We start from the raw sequence: 14,522 nt of genomic DNA, 5'->3' as shown, positions 1-14,522 counted from the left end.
TGGGACACATTTAAAGCAGTGTGTAGAGGGAAATTTATATCACTAAATGCCCACAAGAGAAAGCAGGAAAGATCTAAAATCAACACCCTAACATCACAATTAAAAGAACTAGAGAAGCGACAGCAAACAAATTCAACAGCTAGCAGAAGACAAGAAATAACTAAGATCAGAGCAGAAATGAAGGACATAGAGACACAAAAAACCCTTCAAAAAATCAATGAATCCAGGTGCTGGTTTTTTGAAAAGATCAACAAGATAGATGGACCACTACCCAGACTAATAAAGAAGAAAAGAGAGAAGAATCAAATAGATGCAATAAAAAAAATCATAAACGGGATATCACCACCAATCCCACAGAAATACAAACTACCATCAGAGAATACTATAAACACCTCTATGCAAATAAACTAGAAAATCTAGAAGAAATGGATAAATTCCTAGATACATACGCCCTCCCAAGTCTAAACCAGGAAGAAGTCGAATCCCCGAATAGACCAATAACAGGTTCTGAAATTGAGGCAGTAATTAATACCCTACCAACCAAAAAAACTCCAGGACCAGACAAACTCACAGCCGAATTCTACCAGAGGTACGAAGAGGAACTGGTACCGTTCCTTCTGAAATTATTCTAAACAATAGAAAAAGAGGGAATCCTCCCTAACTCATTTTATGAGGCCAGCATCATCCTGATACCAAAACCTGGTAGAGATACAACAAAAAAAAGAAAATTTAAAGCCAATATCCCTGATGAACATCAATGCAAAAATCCTCAATAAAATACTTGCAAACCGAATCCAGCAGCACATCAAAAAGCTTATCCACCACGATCAAGTCAGCTTCATCCCTGGGATGCAAGGCTGGTTGAACATACGCAAATCAATAAACGTAATCCATCACATAAACAGAACCGATGACAAAAACCACATGATTATCTCAATAGATGCAGAAAAGGCCTTCGACAAAATTCAACACCCCTCCATGCTAAAAACTCTCAATAAACTAGGTACCTCAAAATAATAAGACCTATTTATGACAAACGCCCGCCTCGGCCTCCCAAAATGCTGGGATTACAGGCATGAGTGACCACATCCGGCCCAAAATCTAGACTCTTAATCATTGTGCAAACTGGTCTCCCAAATTATTAGGCCTCTTGGAAGACAAGAGAGTTTTCATTACCCTGGTAAGAATAACCATTCTGGAATAATCTCCCTGGCATTTGTGATAGCATTTATTTTATAAAACACATTTGATAACAAGAAAAACATGGGTCTATTTCTGTTAAACACAGGCAAGCAAAAGTCTTATGTAAAAACACAGCTAGACAGAACATCTAGGGCCTTCACAAGTATCTGTTTTAATTAATGTTGGTAAACAAAATAACCTAATGCAGTGACACTTGCAAAAATTATATCTAAATCCAACTAGATCACAGTTTCCCAGTCAATATAGCTTAAGTTTCTCTGAAAACAAAACAGTTTATATATTGTGAAAAACAAAAAAACACAGTTGGGCTCAGTGGCTCATGCCTGTAATCCCAGCACTTCGAGAGGCTAAGGTGGACAGATTGCTTGAGCCCAGGAGTTTGAGACCAGTCTGAGCAAGGAAACCCAGTTTCTACAAAATACAAAAAAATTAGCTGGGTGTGTTGGTGCATGGTCTATAGTCCCAGCTCCTCGAGAGTCTGAGATGGGAGGATCACTTGAGCCTGGGGAGGTCGAGACTGCTGTGAGCCACGATTGCATCACCGCACTCCAGCCTGGGTGACAGAGTGAGATACTGCCTCAAAAAAAAAAAGAAAAAAAAGAAACCCCTTTTCACAGTGATGAAGCAATCAGCTAACTGCTAAAGAATCTTCACAGGCGCGGCTGGGTACGGTGGCTAATGCCTGTAATCCCAGCACATTGGGAGGCCAAGGCGGGATGATTGCTTGAGGTCAGGAGTTTGAAACCAGCCTGGTCAATCTAGCAAGACTTCATCTCTACAGAAAAGAAAAAAATTAGCCAGGCACCCTCACGCTCAGTACCTGTAGTCCCCGCACTTTCAAAGGCTGAAGCAGGAGGATCCTTTGAGTCCTGGAAGGTCGAAGCTGCAGTGAGTTGTGATCGTACCACTGCGTGTCAGCCTGGGCGAAAGAGTGAGACCCTGTCTCAAAAAAAAAAGAGAATCTTCACAGGCATCCCTTCCTCCCAGGCTCCTCCCTTGTCTCATCTGAAGGTTTGTTCCCCAGAACTATGAGAACCCTCTACATCTCTCTCTCTCAGCCCAGCCAGGTTCCTCTGGGCTGGAGTCCTACATCCCTGGCCTCAGCTACAAGGTGAGTCCAGTCTAAGGACCAGCTCCTCTCATTGTCTATTTCATTTATTTATTAAAAGTGTAGACCTAAAGTGTCTACTTCATCCTCTCTTGCCTGAAGTGGGTATATCTGGAAGAGTCTATAGCCACAGAGGGGATTTTCATCTTAGAGTTATGAGGTCTCTTTGAGAGACTCTCCATTCCATTGAATAGGCATGGCTTAGATCTCTCTGGACGATCTGTACTTACCTTGGGGATTAAAAGATTCCACAGGGTTGAGATGCTGAAAGGATGAGAAAGTTCCAGAAGCTCTGATCTACTCAGGAGTCCCAGCAGTTTGGCTGAGGACAGTGGTAATCCTCAAAGGCTAGAAAAGGCTTTCAAATCCAACCGCCCTGCAAAAAAACAAGCCCATAAAAAACGCTGCTTTGGTATTTGTGAAAATGAAACTAGAAGGTTGCTGCCTTTTTAAACTTTCCGTTTCTCAGAATGCTCCTACTCATTTTAGGCCTGCCATTCTAGCCACAAGGGGGAAAAAAGTGCTGTTTCCTGCTTATCAATAGACTAAGTGGGCCAAAGACTAGTTCTGGCTAAAGACTAAAGAAACTTTATCAGAAGAAATGCTTCAAACACTTTGGAGAACAATACTACAAAAAAGTTTTTTGGATACTCACCAAACTGTTATTAAGGATTACTTTCTCAGAAGGAGAACTGGAGAGGAAGAAGATGGAAAGGGAGGAGAGAATTGTTACTTTGTCCAGTAGGCCTGAGTTACCCAAGAAATATTTTTTGTTGGCAACGAAAAAGGAAAAAAACAAAACAAAAAGAAACAGTGAAAGAGCCAGAAAGGAAATTAAACAGTGCATCTCACTGACTTTCTCATTTAATTTTTATAGTAGCCTCCATAATCTTAATAGTTGTTGCAATTGGAGCCGAGATGGAATTCCTGCTGGATTCCCTGTTATTAATTTAGCTGCTAATACTGTTGCTATTGTTCTGATCAAGTTCCTGCTACTTTTTGACCTGCTGTCTCCCTCAACGGCCCATAGGAGTGACACTTCCCTTGAGCTCTTGTTGGTTTCTTGTTCCATTTCTTTTGGGTGTCTATCCTTATACATTGAAAAAATTATTACAATGTGGATTTAGCAATAATTTTTAGCTATAAGAAAAGGTGCTGTGCACTAGAGGGAATTGACTTAGAGATGTCATTCATTAATCAGATAGTTAGTTCCCAATCTTGGCTGCTTGTCCAAATCTTTTGGCATGCTTTTTAAAAATTCAGATGCTAAGGTCCTTCCCCAGACATTCTGAATTAGACTATCAAGTAGCAGTGCAATATCATCAGGAGGTAGAGATATATCACATATACACAACACACACATATAGGCATAAACATAGAGACAGACACAAACAGATCTTCTAATTTTCATTTAAAATCTTAGCCATGACTAGGTATACATAAACACAAAATTTAATAATTTTGATAAAAGTTGATTCTCATCTTTGCCTATTAATATTTTCTTTCGATCTCATCTTTCCATAGACATTTGTTTAGGATGACAGCTTGACAGCTTTCTTTTAAAAAAAAATCCTTTTAGATATAAAATTTCAAATCTTCAAAGGTATACCTATCTTAATTATGACTCAAAACCAGTAAGTTTTTATGGCTTAAAACCTATAAGCCTTTTATCACTTAACCATGAACGTAAGAGGCATCCCCAAGGAGGATGCAAACCATGCAGCCCTTTTGCTGGGCGCGGTGGCTCACACCTGTAATCCCAGTATTTTGGGAGGCTGCGGCGGGCAGATCACTTGAGGTCAGGAGTTCGAGACCAGCCTGGCTAATATGGTGAAACTCCGTCTCTACAAAAAATACAAAAATTAGCCGGGCCTGGTGGTGCATGTCTGAAATTTCAGATACTCGCGAGACTGAGGCGGGAGAATCACTTGAGCCCGGGAGGCGGAGGTTACAGTGACCAAGATCATGCCACTGCACTGCAACATGGGCGACAAGAGTGAAACCCTGTACTCAAAAAAAAAAAAAAAAAAGAAAGAAAAAGAAAAAAGAAAGAAAGAAAAGAAAATGAAGGTTCAGATGACAAACGCCTCTTATGGACTGGGACCTTTTATTAAGACAAACTTCTGTGAGAGCTGGCACAGTCGGACGAAAATGCTGCTTATCTTAGATCTTGGGTTCCAGGCTGGTGGCCTGACGCAAATCAGCAACACTTGCGCCCCCTGGCGGCGAAGACCAGAGAGACTTTTAAAGCCAAGCTCTCGGGACATAAAAAGAAAGAAGAAACGAATCTCATGATTTTCTTCCTTAAGACAAACAACACAAACGACAGAGACAAGGACTTTTTATTATTCCTGGGAGGCTGTGGATCATACCCAGACCAAATTTATAAAAGTTACAATTCAAAGAACTCATTCTTACAAATGTTTTTCTCCTGCCAATCTGAATTTGGAAAGGAAGAGACAAGGAAAATTTACATTCTCCTCTCTATAGGGCACTGCAGATAGATACGTCGGGGGGCTGACATTGGTAAGAATTCTTACCTTCTGCAGGTTCTGTCAGCTCTTCCGGGATCCTACCCTTAAGCTCTGAAGTCAGTGGCACATCCCAACCTTCTAGGGTCCCATTTTCATTACCAGAAACCATAGGGGAGGCAAAATTTTACCTCTGTTCTCTTAGGGATTTTGGCTAGGCCTGAGAATTAAATTGACCTATGACAGATTAATAAGAGAAAAACATACAGATTTTTACATATAGGAGCCCCTATAGAAAATTCAAGACCTAAAGAAGTGCCGAAACCTAAATGCTTATATAGTAGGATGAGCAAAGAGTGCAACTGTAGAAAAGTAATTACATTAAAGTATGTGTGAAGGCAAAGTAAGATAAGGGTTATTTTAGCAAGGTCTGTTTGTACAGAATTATGCTGGGTATGACCCCTGTCAAAGAATGTTTTTTCTTCTCCTGGTACAGGGAGGGCATCTTTCACGTGAGACTTTTATCTCCTGTTTTCAGGAAGAAAAAAAGATTAAGATTCCCTTTTTGCATCTGCTATTTTATTTTTATTATTATTATCATTTCAACAGTTTGGGGTGAACAGGTGGTGTTTGAGGGAGGGCATCTTTCACGTGAGACTTTTATCTCCTGTTTTCAGGAAGAAAAAAAGATTAAGATTCCCTTTTTGCATCTGCTATTTTATTATTATTATTATTATTATTATTTCAACAGTTTGGGGTGAACAGGTGGTGTTTGGTTACATGGATAAATTCTTCATTGGTAATTTCTGAGATTTTGGTGCACCCATCACCCGAGCAGTGTACACTGCACCCAGCATGTAGCCTTTTATCCCTCACCCTGCTCCCACTCTTCCCCCGAGTCCTCAGAGTCTATTATTTTTATGCCTTTGCATCCTCATATGCATCTGCTATTTTCAAGTGCCTTTAGCTCCAAATAATCCTTATGCCAAAATGGCATATTTGGGAGCAACAGATTCTGCCATGCTTCAGTACCTTTGGCCAAACACAGGTTTGCTTTCCAGACCTCCTGGGTTCTGTGCCTGGCAACTGCACAAGCAGGGCACACACACATGCCATCTTCCCACAGTGACCCGTGGGGAAGCGACGAAAGAAGGCTGCTTCTGTCCTAATTGTGTTGCTCTGTTGCAGTTCCCTAAAATGTCTGCCCCCACCCACCCCACCCTACCCCATATTTTATGGAATTAGGTGAAGAGCTTTTTCCTCCTTTACCTGCCCATCATCCTCTTATTCTCTACAGGCATGAGTTCTGGCTGCTCATGAAACCAGTCCGAACGTAAGGGGCATTACTGCACTGATAATCTTGGTTCCTTGTTCAAAGGCACCAAGAGCCACCTCTCCCTAGGCTGCAATGTGGGAAATGCCTCACATACTATATGGGAGACTGCAGAGAAGAAAGGGGCCACCAGAACAATCAGCCCAAACAGGATATACAATGGAATGTATGCCATGATTACAACTCTGCTAAAATATATCTGCCGGTGGACTAGACCAGGAAATGAACAAGCAAAAGTGAAAGCAACTGCATGATTCGGCGGTAATAAAGGGATTGAATTTTCTTTTGTGGTTCTCTATTTTCTAATCTTTCTATAATGTAATTATATAGAACTTGTAATGACAGGTATATCTTTTATGTTTCTTGGTATACAAAATGCTATCCTCTGAACATTTCTTATTATGTAAGTCATTTAGGAAATCATATTGATTTTGTAGAAAAATTGTAGAGGCTAAGAATACCATCAGTATTCTAAGTGTATTTGATCCAAGCCTCAGCATAAAATCAAATGAATTACTGTCAACACGGAAGGAGACTTACGCCTTTAACTTTGATGGACAAACAGAAGAACATAGAAGCTAACGTGGACTTTGGAGTCAGACAGACATGGGTTCAGATCTCAGATTCAGAACTTACTAGTTCTGTGATCTTGGGTAAGGTATTTATTGTTTATTTGTTTATTTACTTATTTATTTATTTTTAGAGCTAGAGTCTTGTGGTGTTGTCCAGGCTGGAGTGTAGTGGTATGATCATGGCTCACTGCAACCTTGAACTCCTGCGCCTAGGCAATCTTTCCACCTCAGTCTCCCAAGTAGCTGGACTACAGGTGTGTGCCACCACGCTCTGCTAATTTAGAAAAAAAATTTATAGAGACAGGGTCTCTCTATATTGCCCAGGCTGATCTCAAACTCCTGGCTTCAAGCAATCCTCCAGCTTTGGCCTCCTAAGGTGCTGGGATCGCAGGCATGAGCCATCGAAACTGGCCCTAAGTATTTATCTTTTAAGTCATAACCTCCTCAGCTGTAAATTGGGACTAGTAAGATCTAAAATTTATTGAGAGCTTTCCACATACTATGCTTTATTTAAATGTCTCATTTATTTATTTGTTTGTTTGTTTATTTTTTGCGACGGACTCTCACTCTATTGTCCAGGCTGGAGTGCAGTGGCGCGATCTTGGCTCACGGCAACCTCTGCCTCTCGGGCTCAAGTGATTCTTCTGCCTCAGCCTCCCAAGTAGCTGGGATTACAGGTGTGTGCCACCACACCCAGCTAATTGTTTTGTATTTTTAGTAGATACAGAGTTTCACCATCTTGGCCAGGCTGGTCTTGAACCCCCAACCTCAAGTGATCTGCCCACCTCGGCCTCCCAAAGTGCTGGAATTTCAGGCGTGAGCCACTGTGCCCGGCCAATATCATATTTATTTATTATTTTTATTTTTTTAGACAGTATCATGCCCTGTTCCCCAAGCTGCAGTGTAGTGGCCCCATCACAGCTTTCTGTAGCTTCGACCTCCTGGGTTCAAGTGATCCTCCTACCTCAGCCTCCAAAGTAGCTGGGACTACTGGCATGCACCACCATGCCTGACTAATTTTGGGGGTTTGTTTTATGGAGATGGGGTTTCACCATGTTACCCAGGCTGGTCTCAAACTCTTGGGCTGAAGTGATCCAACTGCCTCGGCTTCTCAAAATGCTGGGATTACAGCTGTGAGCCACAGTGGTCAGCCTAAATGTAGTATTAACTTTCAATCTTCATCTTTACCTGAAGACACAGGTATGAATTTTACCTCTATTTTATAGATGAGAAAAGTGAATCTTGAAGAGGTAAAGTAACTTGCTCAAGGTCATCCAGTCAATTAAGGAATAGAGTTGGAATTCAAGGCCAGAGTTGATCTGACCCCTGGACTCAAGCTCTTAACACTGCCTTATCCTACCTTACTGCTATACATAATTCAAAGACTGGTTGGGGGTTAAAAGATATATTTTTAAAACAATTTGCACCATGTCTAGTACATACTAAGCACTTAATATATGTTTGTTGTAACTGCATATATCAGAGGAGACATCAATGGGACTGTAAAGGTATTTTGATGTATCAGCTGTTGACTGGTGGGGTTTGTCATATTTGGCTGGCTAGGAAGGAATCACCTGCTTCCTTCATTGTCTCCCCCTCTACCACATGCCTCTTTCAAGCTGTACAACTGGGCAAAGACAGCGTTCCCTGATTAAAGCAGGGATAAGGGACTTTATCTGCAATTGGACCAAGAGAACTCTGAAGTAGTAAACAATAACAAGAGGAAATACATAGTGGCTACGTCTTAATTTCTCATATTCACACCCATTTTAGATCGAGAATGAAAGAAGAAACAAAAGTGAAAACTGATCCCATTTCTTTCAAAATCATGTTTGCCTTCTGTTAACTGAAGATATTGAATGGGGCAGCTAAGGCCCCTCCTTCCCCTTGTGAATGAGGTAGATTCAGAGAGAAAACACCGTCCCTGGAACTTTCCAAATGCCCATTTCCTTTGATAATCAGCAATATCTGCTCTGACGTTGTACCTGTATTTGTCAGGGATTTTAAGGGAAGGAAGGTGGGGACATCATAATTCTCCATCACTAGGAAATGCCTGCAAGGTTGCAATGGGAGAAGGTAAGATGAAGCAGCCTTAGGGGATCTGGCAGTTCATGTCAGGAGGGCCTGACCTTGGATGGGTCAGGAATATGACCAGAGTCTGATCCTGAGCTTTGCAGATCAAGAAATTCAGACTTTTCCAGAATGGTCAAGAGGCTCTGTGATGACTGCAGATGTTAACTGTAGGAAACAGAATAGGCTAGTCAGCTGTCTGCTTACAATAAAGGCTAATGCTTTCCAGAGACAAGAGCTTGACAGAAGACCCTGATGGCAAACATAAGTATTCTTGTTCACTCTGAATATTCCAGCATACACTGGAGAGTATTTTCAGAGTATTTATAACTTCTCAGAGTTGGGATTATGAGAAAAAGGATTCTATTTAAATGTTACATTTAACAAGCTTGGCCACTTACTTGATATGTGACTTTGAGAAAGTGAAATTCTCTGTGCTTCAGTTGTATCATTTACAAAGTGGAGATAATGTGTAGATACTTCATAGAGTTGTCGTGAGAATGTATGCAAAGCACTTAGCAAATCGTAGCTGGTTGTAGTAAGATTTCAATAAGTAGTAGCATGCAGTTATTATAAACTTTGTATTTATTTCAGATTGAAGCTTCTTGAAAATAATTTTATGTTCATCCTGCCCAAAACCTTGGGGAAACGGAGGCAATTCAGCTTCACAGAAGATCTGGTTGACCTCTACACTTTCTCCTCTTTCTCAAATGGGTTTCCCATGCCAGAGTTTCTCTTTTTAAAAAGTCCTGTTTAGGCTGGGTGCAGTGGCTCACGCCTGTAATCCCAGCACTTTGGGAGGCTGAGGCAGGTGGATAGCTTGAGCTCAGGAGTTTGAGACCAGCATGGGCAAGATGGCAAAATCCTGTCTCTACAAAAAGTACCAAAATTAGCCGGGCTTGGTGACGCACACCTGTAGTCCCAGCTGCTCAGAAGCTGAGGTGGGAGGATCGCCTGATCCTGGGAAGTCGAGGCTGCAGTGAGCTGTGATTGCGCTACTACACCCCAATGTGAGCAACAAAAATGCGACCCTGTCTCAAAAAAATTTTTTTAATTAAAAAAATTAAAAGGTCCTGTTCATGGTCAGAGGCATCTTTTCTTTTCTCTTTGTACCTTATGTCAGTTTTAAGTGACCACAGATTTTTTTTTTAATACAGTGTCGAGGTTATATAATTCATGTTTCTACCCATAGGTCTCCAAGTTAAGTTCTTCTCTGCAGCCCCAGGTTAGGGTGGTGAGCCTTAGTTTCACTCTCTGTGCTCCCTTGCAGCCCTTTTAGAGTCACCTGTTTCCAAGATATCATTGCCTCTTTTTTGTCATCAGAACCTGATGTCAGCATTTTGTTCTCTTAGTTAATGCAACAAAATTTATACATTATCAGATGCAGTGACTGGGGTTTTCTATTCACTTCCCATCAGAACTAATCTGAATAAGGTGATTCTTTCATCCAGGTCACCTTTTCATCCAGTAAGCCCATCTCCAGGGATTTATAAATATACAAGAAAAAGAAAAGGTTGTATGCCTGAGTATGTGCCTGGCTTAACTTAATTGGTGTAAGATTGCTAGTGACACAAATAACAGGGGAATGATCATTGAAATTTCATATGATCTGGCTAGGATGCGGTGCACCCATTAAAAACGATTACATTGAAGACTGTGCTACAACATGAGGAAATGCCTGCATTAGTCGGCTACAGCTACAAAACCAACAACCTGGAAATCTCAGTCACTAAATAATAAGCTTTTATTTCTCATTCATGCACTTTCAGATCAGCTGGATTTTGGCTGAGCTAGTTAGGACTGGTGGAACTTGGCTCCAGGCCATGAGTTGAGTTCAAGTTGGATTCACATAGCTCAGTGGCTGGTGGGCCACCCAGGGTACATTCTTTGTATGGAAATAGCAGAAACCCGAGAGAGTAAACCCAATGCTGAAAGTCCATGTACAGCCTCTGTGCACATCACAACTACTAACATTCCAAGTCACATGACCAAGGCCACATTATAGGGGTGGAAAATATCTCTATCTCTAATGTTAGTAACTACAAAGGGTATATAGATATAGAGAGGTATGAAATATTGGGAACAATAATGTAGTCTATAGCAATATCTCACAAAACAATTAAACGGAAAAAGCACCCATATAGGATATAAAGTTGAAGGCACAACTTGATCATAACTGTGTGAAAATATTTTTCCATATCAACAAAGAATGGAAAAAAAATAAGCAAAAATGAAAAAAGTTACACCCAGATAACAAGATGATTTAGGAACTTTTTTTTTTTTTTTTTTTTGAGACAGAGTTTCATTCTTGTTGCCCAGGCTGAAGTGCAGTGGCGCGATCTCAGCTCACTGCACCCTCCACCTCCTAGGTTCAAGCAATTCTCCTGCCTCAGCCTCCCAAGTAGCTGGGATTACAGGCATGCGCCACCACACCCGGCTAATTTTGTATTTTTAGTGGAGACAGGGTTTCTCCATGTTGGTCAGGCTGGTCTCGAACTCCTGACCTCAGGTGATCCACTTGCCTCAGCCTCCCAAAGTGCTAGGATTACCAGCGTGAGCCACTGCGCCCAGCCTGATTTAAGAACTTTTAATTTTGCCTTTCTCCATTTCCGAAGCTTCCATGAAAATATTATATTACCCTTCTTTTTAAAAGTAAGTTTTAGAAGCATCTCACAGCTTCTAAAGCTTCTCTTTTATCTTAGTTATTTCATTTAGTTAATTGCTTTATCCATCATATTAAGATTTAGTAGAAAATATTAAGAATTCTAAATACAACCAAGTTAGTCCATTATTCTTAGTCCCCACCAGTTCCTAATCTTACATTTGAATCTAGTGAACTATCATCATAGATCCTTAATTTGACCTGTTGCCTGAAAACAATTGAGTTGCCTTTATTGTTCCCTTATTCTTCATTATTACAGTGTTAAAGATTATTCTCCACACTGACTTCTTTGAAATCTCTAACATTACAAATTCATACTACTGAATAGAATCATTGTAGATTCTAGTTTTCTAAAAGCTACAAGTACAATTCAGCACGTATTTACTGAGCACCTGCCCTGTGTGAGGCACTGTACTAGTTGCTCTAGGGGAAATAAAGATGTGTAAGTGACTCATCCTCTTACTCTCAAGGAGCTCACAGTCTTAATAGGAAGAGAAATGTGCACACATTTTTTGAGGACAGAAAGAACAGACTAGGAGAAGGGTTAAATGGTTCTCAACCCTTGTGACATATTAGAATCACTTGGATTTTTTTTTTTTAGGAGATAGAGTCTTGCTCTGTAACCCAGGCTGGAGTGCAGTGGAGTAATCATAGGTCACTGTAGCCTCAAACTCCTGGGCTCAAGTGATCCTCCCACCTTGGCTTCTGGAGTAGCTAGGACTAAAAGCATGCAACACCATGCCCAGCTAAGTTTTTTTAAAAAAATTTTTTTGTAGAGATGGGGTCTTGTTATGTTTCCCAGGCTGGTCTCCAGCTCCTGGCCTCAAGTGATTCCCCCAGACCTCAGCCTCTCAAAGTTCTCGTATTACAGGCACGAGCCACTGCACCCTGCCTGGACAACATTTAATAAATACCGATGCCCGAGCCTGTGTTCAGACATGCTGAGGTTAATTAGTCTGGTGTCTGGCCTGATCACTGATTTTTTTTTAAGTCCCCCAGGAAATTATAATGAGCATCCAGGGTTGAGAATCACTGAGTTAGTTATTCTACTTTCATCCTGATTGAGTTGTTTCACTAGACTAAGAACTGACAAAGACTCTCAAATTCAATATTTAAAACAATTCTTTACAAATCAATTCTTTTATTAAAAATTATATGATGCATGCCTATATTTTAAAAAGTCAAATGGTACTAAGGCTTATGACTAAAATATAGCAATTCCTTGTCCCACTCACACTCCTTCATACCCTGTTGACTTTGACTCTTTAAATTATTTTTATAGAATTCATCCATCTCCCTACATCAGAATGTCAATCCACTGGCATCTTTTGCAAAACCGATTGCTGAACTTCATTTCCTCCTACCCAAAACTACCCTAAAGCCCCCAAGGAAAGGTAAAAAGGAAGAAAGACCAGGTAATTAGAGCAGGGGAAGCAAGGGAGAGGTTTTTCTTTTCAATCCATGCCTAGGTACAGACTAGCCCTTCTAATGGGCCTAAGCAATTCAGAAAGGCAGCTAAGAGAGCTTCTCAAAACCCTGCCTGCTCTTGCACCTCTTGGAAGGCTGAAGGGCTTTATCTAAAATTATAACCAAAATTTCCACATGTTCTCCTGGATTCAAGCCTCCCCAGAGTCAGTCAGGTTATCCTAAACTTTTCTAGAAGTTAAAACAGTTTGGAAATAGGAATACTTCCAAAGCAATTTAAAAATTCTTGCAAAAGCAAGAGTAATTTGAAGAGCACAGAATTGGCTCAGCCATTTGGGGAGCTGACTAGAAAAGGGGAACTTTGATTTCATTTCTAATATGTATCACATACATTGGAAAGTTTCACTTAGGGAGATAGTAAAAGTTTAATTGAGGTAGTAGGCATTTGAACAAGGATGTGATTGACAAGTAAGGATTTCAAAGGTGGAGGGGACAGAAAAGGGTTTAAAGACTGAGAAAATGGCACAGGCACAGACCAGGAGTCAGGGATGTGTGTGGGTGGTGTCGGTGGTAAAGTTGCCACCCAGGATCCCTGTAAACTCTGAGAGTTGGATTTAAAAATTAGCACCAAGTCATAATGGAAGAGATCAGAGATGTGCCAAGGCCCCTTATAGGAAGACTACTTTCCAGGCCAGCGGCAGAGTACAAGGCGTTTCTAGCCTACATGAATGTATTAACATACGTAGAGGATAAATGTAGGCAAAATTTGTATATGTTGAGGGCAGTAAGGAGAAGGTTGGTGGTGAACCTGGAAACTTTAGAAACCAAGACAGAGAAAAAAAAAATTCATCTGAGGGCAGAGAATAATGAAAAACTAGTCATCCTTAGCATTCTAAATTTGCTTTAGCTTGTAAACCTGCAAACTAATTTGTCTAGTCCTTGTGATAGAAATATCTTTATTTTAGAAATGACTGCAATCTTATTTTATATTAAGTTGGTGCAAAAGTAATTGCGATTTTTGCACGTTTGCACCAACCTAATAGATACTGCAATAGTCTAATATAGCCTGAAGACTTAACATTTGCATCAAATTACCAGCTTCCCTTACTGTAAAGCTATGTTCATATAATGTTCATATAATTTGGCTTCCTATATTACTGTTGAGGGCACTGATTAGCAAAAGCATTTGACCCACTTATGACTATGGTCCTCACTATAAATTAACAGAGTAACATTTTCTTTTCCTTTTTTTTTTTTTTTTTTTTTTTTTGAGACGGAGTTTTGCTCTGTCGCCCAGGCTGCAGGGGTGCGGTCTCGGCTCACTGCAAGCTCCGCCTCCCAGGTTCACGCCATTCTCCTGCCTCAGCCTCCCAAGTAGCTGGGACTACAGGCGCCTGCCACCGTGCCTGGCTAATTTTTTGTATTTTTAGCAGAGATGGGGTTTCACCGTGTTAGCCAGGATGGTCTCGATCTCCTGACCTCATGATCCACCTGCCTCGGTCTTCCAAAGTGCTGGGATTACAGGCGTGAGCCACCACGCCCGGCCGAGTAACATTTTCATTTATGCTTTGGTCCTTTGTGAGCTTGATTAGCATAAAGCATCCCCAAGAGACTGATCTAGACTTGGTACAAAAAGGCATTCAAGTTCTGGACCTGGAAAGCTTGAGACCCATAGCCA

This window comes from Nomascus leucogenys, unplaced genomic scaffold (assembly GCF_006542625.1).
Source record: "Nomascus leucogenys isolate Asia unplaced genomic scaffold, Asia_NLE_v1 Super-Scaffold_391, whole genome shotgun sequence".
In the NCBI taxonomy this organism is placed as follows: Eukaryota; Metazoa; Chordata; class Mammalia; order Primates; family Hylobatidae; genus Nomascus; species Nomascus leucogenys.
Note: the sequence above shows the minus strand (reverse complement) of the source record.